Here is a 9,963-nt window from a genome sequence, read left to right as displayed (position 1 = left end):
TTTCTAATGAGTTCTTGGATGGGTGCACCTGGTTTGACAATACTAGTTGCTTGTATACAATGTCTGTAACGTAGTATTTTTGCGATCTCACGTCCATGGCTATCAGAGAATATTTTCGTTTTGAGTTTGTCTTCACGTTTATTGCGGACGTTTCTGCTCATGTGCTTGTCACTATATACACTCCTGGAAATGGAAAAAAGAACACATTGACACCAGTGTGTCAGACCCACCATACTTGCTCCGGATACTGCGAGAGGGCTTTACAAGCAATGATCACACGCACGGCACAGTGGACACACCAGGAACCGCGGTGTTGGCCGTCGAATGGCGCTAGCTGCGCAGCATTTGTGCATCGCCGCCGTCAATGTCAGCCAGTTTGCCGTGGCATACGGAGCTCCATCGCAGTCTTTAACACTGGTAGCATGCCGTGACAGCATGGACGTGAACCGTATGTGCAGTTGACGGACTTTAAGCGAGGGCGTATAGTGGGCATGCGGGAGGCCGGGTGGACGTACCGCCGAACTGCTCAACACGTGGGGCGTGAGGTCTCCACAGTACATCGATGTTGTCGCCAGTGGTCGGCGGAAGGTGCACGTGCCCGTCGACCTGGGACCGGACCGCAGCGATGCACGGATGCACGCCAAGACCATAGGATCCTACGCAGTGCTGTAGGGGACCGCACCGCCACTTCCCAGCAAATTAGGGACACTGTTGCTCCTGGGGTATCGGCGAAGACCATTCGCAACCGTTTCCATGAAGCTGGGCTACGGTCCCGCACACCGTTAGGCCGTCTTCCGCTCACGCCGCAACATCGTGCAGCCCGCCTCCAGTGGTGTCGCGACAGGCGTGAATGGAGGGACGAATGGAGACGTGTCGTCTTCAGCGATGAGAGTCGCTTCTGCCTTGGTGCCAATGATGGTCATATGCATGTTTGGCGCCGTGCAGGTGAACGCCACAATCAGGACTGCATACGACCGAGGCACACAGGGCCAACACCCGGCATCATGGTGTGGGGAGTGATCTCCTACACTGGCTGTACACCTCTGGTGATCGTCGAGGGGATACTGAATAGTGCACGGTACATCCAAACCGTCATCGAACCCATCGTTCTACCATTCCTAGACCGGCAAGGGAACTTGCTGTTCCAACAGGACAATGCACGTCCGCATGTATCCCGTGCCACCCAACGTGCTCTAGAAGGTGTAAGTCAACTACCCTGGCCAGCAAGATCTCCGGATCTGTCCCCCATTGAGCATGTTTGGGACTGGATGAAGTGTCGTCTCACGCGGTCTGCACGTCCAGCACGAACGCTGGTCCAACTGAGGCGCCAGGTGGAAATGGCATGGCAAGCCATTCCGCAGGACTACATCCAGCATCTCTATGATCGTCTCCATGGGAGAATAGCAGCCTGCATTGCTGCGAAAGGTGGATATACACTGTACTAGTGCCGACATTGTGCATGCTCTGTTGCCTGTGTCTATGTGCCTGTGGTTCTGTCAGTGTGATCATGTGATGTATCTGACCCCAGGAATGTGTCAATAAAGTTTCCCCTTCCTGGGACAATGAATTCACGGTGTTCTTATTTCAATTTCCAGGAGTGTAGATTCGGCGTGTTGTCGTCACAGTTTTCCTGGATTCCACATTTATATCTGAATCTAGTGCATTGAAACGGTTTTTTGTTGCCACAGGAATTCTACAGTCACTGGGTTTCACACGACGAACCCTTTTAGGCCTAGTAAACATATGTTGTCTTGTTGTTTCTGCCTTTAGGCCTATATCAACTTCAGAGCACTCGTTTATTGTAGGTAGGACACTGAAACTGCTTTTATTGCCGCTGTTCGTTCCATTCGTTGCATTTATCACCTTTTCGCTTCTTTCTTCCGTGATCATGCTAGTCCTGTGCACCCAGTTCCGTGTTTTACTTGCTTTGGCGATCGGGATATTACGCGTCTTTTTCAGTTAGGCATTTTCATTTTCTAAATGTGCAATGTCCCGCCCTACTACATCTACAATTAATTGCAGGCTTGATACACGTTCATTTAGCTTCACTATTTCATTGTTATAATTTACGTATGTTCCGTTTTTCACCACACAACTATAACTTTTGTTCACTTCCTCGCTGTAAACAACTACCGGACGCCATGTTTAAGAGCTGTTATGTTGTGAGCATAAGCCTAAAAGTCTCATGTTGACGTGAAAATGAAAGAATGAATGTTTTGTATGTTTTTAAAGTTTGACTTGGTGTTTTACAATAATCATTTTGCCAGTTTTGCATTATTCTATTATGAAATGGTGTGTAATCAGAGTGAATTGATTTTTATGGGCTTACCGGCTGCAGCATATGCACAACTAATTGTTTTTATTTTTATTGCATTTTCACAGGAATGTGGACATCATGATATTTAATCTAATTAATATGGAGTGCTAATAATAATGCTCTATTACTTTTGAAGCTGTATTATTTGATTAATTGCTGCATGGTATAATGGAGATGGTAGTGCATTGGTTTCTCTGTAAATATTATGATGCAGATAATTCAGACTTAATTTTGTTTCTATTATACTACCAGCAATTACTTTCTCTTGGACTTCAAAATTTTGTCAACATTAAGAGAAGAGATATTTTTGTAATGACCTCATTAGAAACAAATTTTATTCTTTATACCAATTCAAATCTATGTTGATCATGTTAGCTATGTACTATTGCAGCAACAACACTCACACACATTATATATTTTCAAATATTTTTCTTATTTCTACAGTTTTCAAAATTTGAACTTTGGGCAGTTCCATCAATTTGGTATTAGAATTTTGCTTGCATTTTCATGCCTACAGTATTCTTACAGGGCTATTGTAATGGAATGGTCAGTTCTCCTACCTCCAACACAGATTGTAGAATAAAAACCTCACAATACAATATCATGGAATCAAAATCATAAATCAAAAAATATAATTCCTCCTTTTATTTTTTTCATGAACAGAAATAATATTTAAAAATTACATGAGATTTATTTTCAATTTAATTTGAAATTGTAATTATAATTTAAAATTACTGTCATTTTTCTATTTGTTTTCTAAGGTATTTAATTATTCATATTAAACTCTTTGGATGTAAAATTTCCATGTATATTAGGACTGATGTATATACGGATTGCTGAACTGTATCTTTGTCCCAAAACAAACAGATTGAAAATACTAGAATTGTTTGTTTAAATGACCATTAGTTTACTGAGGACACAATTAAAATTTAAAACAAAATGGGAAATTTCAGATTAGCAAATAACTGTTACAGAACAAATAACTCATGTGGATGCTCATGTATACTTCTGCATAGTGATATAAATTATGAAATCAGGAATTATTTAAATCATTTAAATGAAGAATGAATGTTTAAGATCTGATGTGTAGAAATAATGGACTTAACAGTAACTGTTTGCCTAAATGAAAACTCTGAACACCTTACAAAATTGTTCAATTGGCTCTAAGCACTATGGGACTTAACATCTGAGGTCATCAGTCCCCTACACTTCGAACTACTTAAACCTAACTAACCTAAGGACATGACACACATCCATGCCCGAGGCAGGATTCAAACCTGTGTCCGTAGTAGCAGCACAGTTCTGAACTGTAGCGCCTAGAAACGCTCGGCCATGCGGCTGGCATGAACACCTTACAAAATTTTTAAAAGTTTCTATGAAGGATGTAGAAAATGCATTCCTAGCATTAAGAAACAAAAGCTCTGCACACTGGGATGGAATACCCACCAAAGTTAGTAAAACAGTACACAACAAACATTGCAAAGCCACTAGCTCAAATAATACGACAATGTTTTGAAGTGGGCTGTTTCCAAGAGGTTCTGAAATATGCCGAAGTCAAACAACTCTTCAAAAAAGGATCAAAAGAGATCATGGGAAATTATCACCCTGTCTCAATTCTCCCAGTCATATCTACAATATTAAAAAAGTTGCTGTTGCCTGAATAAAAAACTTCATTTTAAAATATCCTATTATTCTAAACAATCAACTTGGTTTTCAACAAGGGAAAAACACCACTGATCCAGTGAACAGTTTCATTGAGAAAATAAGTACATCATTATACAAGAGTAATGTGGTAGAAATTTTCTGCAACATCACAAAAGTGTTTAATTCTATAAATGACGCATTGCGTATTTACAAACTTGAAAACACTGACATTAGCAGTAGTGCCCTTCAATAGCTTAAATCCTACTTATTGGACAGAAATCAATTATCATCTGTTTAAAGGGGGGAAATTATTATTCTCACTGGAAAAATATCTCAGGGTGTTCCACAAGGCTCCGTACTAGGCCCAGTTCTATATTTCTTTTCTGTTAATGACTTACCTTTAAGTATCAACACCCTGTCAGTTCTGTTTGCATATGATACTTCCGTCTTAGTTGAAAATCAAGATTCAGAAAAAAATCCCAAATCTGTGATCAGTGGCCTCAGCACCTTACAAGGAAAACCTCGCCATTGCACCCTCCTTATATTTAGTGGTAAAATTGCCCAGTGGATAGCCCATCAAAAACTGAACATAGATCAAGCATGAAAACAGGAAGAAGACAAACTGAACTGGGAAAAAAGAAGCAAAGTAGAAACAGAGAATGGTCCGAGAACAAGAAGTTCAATATATAAAGTCTTCAAAATAGCAACAGCGTTGTGGCCAAATGGTCATGGTGTTGGGCTGCCAAGTGGTTTAGCCATGTTCAAAACTCCCTCATGCCATTTATTTATTTATTTTTTTCACAACATTATGAATTGTCCACGCAATGTTTGGTCTCTTTTTGTAGTCTTGGCAGTTGTCATACTATACATTGGTTATAGAATATCAGTCATATGGTATGTGTATGTTACCATTGTAAGTAAATGTGATAAATAGTGACAGCAGGCAAGATGCCACATAGATGTCTCATTTAAATGAAAACAGCAAATAAACAGGTGCAAACTATTTTATAACAAAGGAATTCAAGAATCAAAGCTTCCAAAACAGAACACAACTTCAAAAATGTTAAAAACACTTGTTTTGACAGAGCGCAGATAACTGTGTTTGTAAAACAGTTGTGTTCATTTGTTGCACCTTATGTGACAAACTATTATGTTTTCATAATAGTGATCAGATTTGCATTCATACAAACAACTAAATTGGGCAAGGAGGCATATTTGACTCACTCTCCAGGCATACAAATTATGTGTGTCAATAAGAGATTCCAATCTATGACACACATACTGTCACTAATGCTGTGTATGACATGCCAGATGTGTTTTCTAGTGGAGAATTCAGTTGACTTGCCTCCTTGTCATCAAAAGTTTGCACTTCCCATTTGAAAGCCATTTCCTTCTGGCTGCTAATAGAAAAGTTGTGATGAATCAACTGCTGTTATAGGTCCATGCCTTACACCTCATTGTTGCAAATGGAAAATACACCACAACACAAACACAAATTTGAATACAGTGGCAGAAAAAGAAGATTGGCACAAGGAAGGTTTGAACATGGTTCCTCCCCTTGGCAGTCCAACACCATGACCACTTAACCATGACACCATGGGAAAGTATCAGATGAATTACATAATGGTAAGATAGAGATTCCAAAACCTGTTACTGAATTGTCAGGTGCACTAAGAATGACACTGGAGTAGTTACGAATGATTATGTGTGTTTGAAGTTCTCTGAGTTGGTAGATATTGTGATAATGTATTTTACAGAAGGCAGTTCAGTTGAAGAGGAATGGAAATCTCTAAAAATACAGTGATGGAAGTTGGATTGACACATATAAGATCAAGGAAGTATGAATAAACAGAGGATTCCAGAAGAAATACTTCAGTTGATCAGTGAAAGAAGGAAGTACAAAAGTGTTCAGAAAAAGAAATAATATAGAAATATAAGTCACTTAGAAATGAAATCATTCAGAAGGGCATGGAAGATAAATTGAAATGGTTGCAGAAAAATGTGAAGCATTCAAAAGGTAAATGGTCATCAGGACAGCTTCAGCATTTAGAATAGTCAAAACAGCCTTCAGTGATATTATTAGAAAAAGACATAAACATTAAAGGTGTGAAAGAAATCTCATTGCAGAGGAGAGGACAGGAAGGTGGAAGACTATGTTGAAGGCCTCTGCAAGAGGGACAAAATGTCTGTAGACATGATAAAAAAGGAAATGGGAGTAAATTTATAAGACATATGGAATTCAAAATTAGAGCCAGAGTTTCAGATAGCTTTGAGAAACTTCTAATCAAGTAAGGCAGAAATAACAGATAATACTTCTTTGGAATTTTAAAATCATAGGGAGAAGTAGCAGCCAAATGAATATACAAGTTTGTGAATGGAGACAGGGATGATGTTTCCTCCTCTTCTGCTTAATCTGCACAATGAAGAAGCAATGACAGAAATAAATGACAATTTCAAGCCATGGATTAAAATTCAGGATGAAAGGATACCAATGATAATATTCACTGATAATGTTGTTAACCTAAGAGAAAATGAAGAAGAATTACAGAACCTGTTGAACGCAATGGCATTCTAATGAGCACAGATTATGGTTTGAGAGTAAACCAAAGAAGAATGAAAGTAATGAGGATAGCAGAAATGAGATTAGTGATAAATTTCATGCCAAAATTGGGAGCCATGAGGGAGATGAAGAGAAGATTTCCTGATTCCTCAGAAGTAAAATAAAGCATTAAAGATTAAGTAGGGATGATATAAGAAGCATAGCTCAGGCAAACAGGTCATTCTTCATGAAATGGAATCTACTAGTATCAAACATAACCTTAATTTGAGAATCAAATTTCTGGGAATGTACCTTTGGATGGGAGTGAATCATGAACCACAGGAGAACTCAAAAAAAAAAAAAAAAAAAAAAAATAGAATCAAAGAATTTGGGGTGTAGTGTTATAGGAGGATGTAGAAAATTAGGTGGACTCATAAGAAATGAGGAAGTTTTCAGCAAAATATATGAGGAAATGAATATGTGGAAAACACTGACAACAAAATGGAATCTCAGAATGACAGGGCATGCATTAAGACATAACTTCCATGACAGTGTAGTGAGCTGTATAATGTGTTGCAACACACAACATAACTTCAGTACCTATTTCTGGAGTTCCGTCATAGTTGACCTGATCAAAGCATTGACTGTCATGCATATCATGATGGTCTTACAATAATACAACATGCAGGACACCAAATCATCACTGGTCGTCCTCACTTCGTGTTACCACCACCAGCAACAGCCAAACAGTCAATGAGTTGCTATTTACATGTGCTCATCCAGTCACCCGTGTGTGGAGCCAGAGGTCATTGTAACCAGGCAGTTGCCATGCAGCCCAGGGATCATTCATATTAACTGTCCTGCTAAGCTATTCAGCCATTGTGCAGCTAGATCATCCAACCGTTTAGCACCTTCTAAACAGACATCATCCATCTGTCAACTATTACTTATTCATCAAGGTGCAGAGCTCAGAGCCGCCCACAAATCCCCACTGCTCACCAGCCCTACAGTCTTAGTTTGCAATGCAAATGCCTCTGAGCAGTAAGGCCATGACTGCCAGCAGCTGCCATCACTGAGTCTTTAGTATCCTTCATCGTAAACTGCACACATATGATTGATGAGTGATGATCCCATGTTGCATTTAAGTACACTTTTATTACAGCACCATTACAAAGCCAGGCAATGGCCTTGCTGCAGTGGATACACCGGTTCCCGTCAGATCACCGAAGTTAAGTGCTGTTGGGTGTGGCCGGCACTTGGATGGGTGACCATCCAGGCTGTCATGTGCTGTTGCCATTTTTCGGGGTGCACTCAGCCTCTTGATGCCAATTGAGGAGCTACTCAACCAAATAGTAGCGGCTCCAGTCAAAGAAAACCATCACCGCCCCTCCTATCTGCATCCTCAGCTGATGATGACACGGCAGTCGTATGGTCCCGATGGGCCACTTGTGGCCAGAAGATGGAGTGCTACTACAAAGCCAAATTCAACATAAAATAGAATAACAACATAAAAGAAACTGGCAGATTAAAATTGTGTACTGGACTGAAGTTCAAACTTTGGGCCTTTGCCTTTCACAGGCAAGTGGTTTACCAGTGTGTCGTGCTTGGATAGCTCAGATGGTAGAGCACTTGCCCACAAAAGGGAAAGATCCTGGGTTCAAGTCTTGTTTCAACAACCAGTTTTAATCTGCCAGTAAGTTTCATATCAGCACACACTCCACTGTAGAATGAAAATTTCATTCTGGAAACATCCCCAGGCTGTGACTAAGCCCCATATTTCCACAATACCCTTACTTCTAAGAGTGCTAGTTCTGCAAGGTCCGCAGAAGAGCTTCTGTGAAGTTTGGAAGGTAGGAGATAAGGTACTGGCAGAATAAAAGCTGTGAGGATGGGTTGTGACTTGTGCTTGGGTAGCTCAGATGGTAGAGCACTAGCCCCTGAAACACAAAGGTCCCGAGTTCGAGTCTAGGTCTGGCACACAGTTTTAATCGGCCAGGAAGTTTCATATCAGCACACACTCCACTGCAGATTGAAAATTTCATTCCAACAACTTAAATGATTGTCCTTGATCACATATGAGTAACAAAATCAAAGTCCATAGTGATGTTGGTCAAATAGTCACATGATATTAAGTACACATTCAACACTTTACAATAGCACTACTGGAAGGGTGGCATGGGTCTTAGGAAGGCCTGGGTAGCAGCAAGCAGGAGGCAACAATGAAGACTGGTGGCCATTTGAAGTAGAGTGCCATCCCTGGTAGCTGCTGGAGCAGCACTGTGATACTGTACAGTGTAGGCTTAACTGGAATCTCCAACAGGAGAGTCATGGCACCTGTCTGTTGCTTGACTTGGAGCTGAGTGAAGAGCTGCCTGCTGAAAAGAAGGAAGGAGGGAAGATTAGGATTTAATATGACATCAAAATTGCAGTCATTAGAGATGGGGCACAAGTTTGGAATGATTCCAGGATGGAGAAGTGAATTGTCCACGTCCTTTCAAACAAACTACCCTGGTACTGGCCTGGAACAATTGAGGGAAATCAAAGAAAACTTAAATTTGGATGGGTGGACACAGATTTGAACCACCATCCTCCTAAATGTAAGTCCAGTATGCTAACCATTGTATCACTTAGTCTGTCTGCTGGAGGTTGCACCAGAGCAGGAGGTGGAATATATGCAGGCAATTGACAGACATGCGACCCATGGATACAAGCTAGTTACCTCAATTGCATTGCTGCCATTGCTATTGTGGGCACTGCCTATGAGCAATGATAGTTCCCCTGGTGGTGGCTGCTAGCATTTAGCCTGTCAACAGACTGTATAGTACAGTGCCCACAACACATGATGTACTAGCATTGTGCATAAACAGCCTCTGAAGGAGGAGTGCCTGTGGCCCTGGAGCAGACAACTCTTTAGTCATGGGTGTTGTGCTGGAAACAAGAGTAGTTGATGAATATCCAGAGAGTAGACCACCATTCCCCTTAAGGAAAAGATGGCAATTATGTCTGGACACTAGGCAGAGATCCTGCAAGCCATCCCTCAACTGGAGATGGCAATGCCAACCAAAGAAGAAGACTGTAGTGCCATTGGATGTCCACTGGAAGGGGTGCCTCTCCACATCAATGCAGAGGACATCCAAGTGTGACAAGAGCTTTTTATGGCTGTGACCCTGTCCTCCAGAATCCTGGACCCAAGGTTGTAAAGTGATGTTTGCATAGGTGGTTGGCAGCAGGGGCATGACTGCAAAGAAAGAGGTGTCAAGCAATCCTGAAGTGGAAAACACAGCAGAACTGTGATACTGTGGGTGCTGACTGATGTGGATAGCTGATGGAGTGGTCCCAGAGAGTGACAGCAGAGCCACAGATGACTAGCTGGTGGCCCACAAAAGCAGACCTGGTTACTGACTGGAGCCAATCAGTGAGGTACACATACTCTGCCAGAAACAGACAAGGAAAGCCACATAGG

At 41.2% G+C, this 9,963-nt stretch overlaps 1 pseudogene; it reads left to right on the top strand.

The window, feature by feature from the left end:
- The first annotated feature begins 7,678 nt into the window (after positions 1-7,678).
- LOC126299909 (5S ribosomal RNA) lies at positions 7,679-7,796 on the top strand (annotated as a pseudogene).
- Positions 7,797-9,963: the final 2,167 nt, after the last annotated feature.

This window comes from Schistocerca gregaria, chromosome X, assembly GCF_023897955.1.
Source record: "Schistocerca gregaria isolate iqSchGreg1 chromosome X, iqSchGreg1.2, whole genome shotgun sequence".
NCBI lineage: Eukaryota > Metazoa > Arthropoda > Insecta > Orthoptera > Acrididae > Schistocerca > Schistocerca gregaria.
The sequence above is the reverse complement of the archived record's forward strand: the minus strand, read 5'-3'. Positions and strand labels throughout refer to the sequence as shown.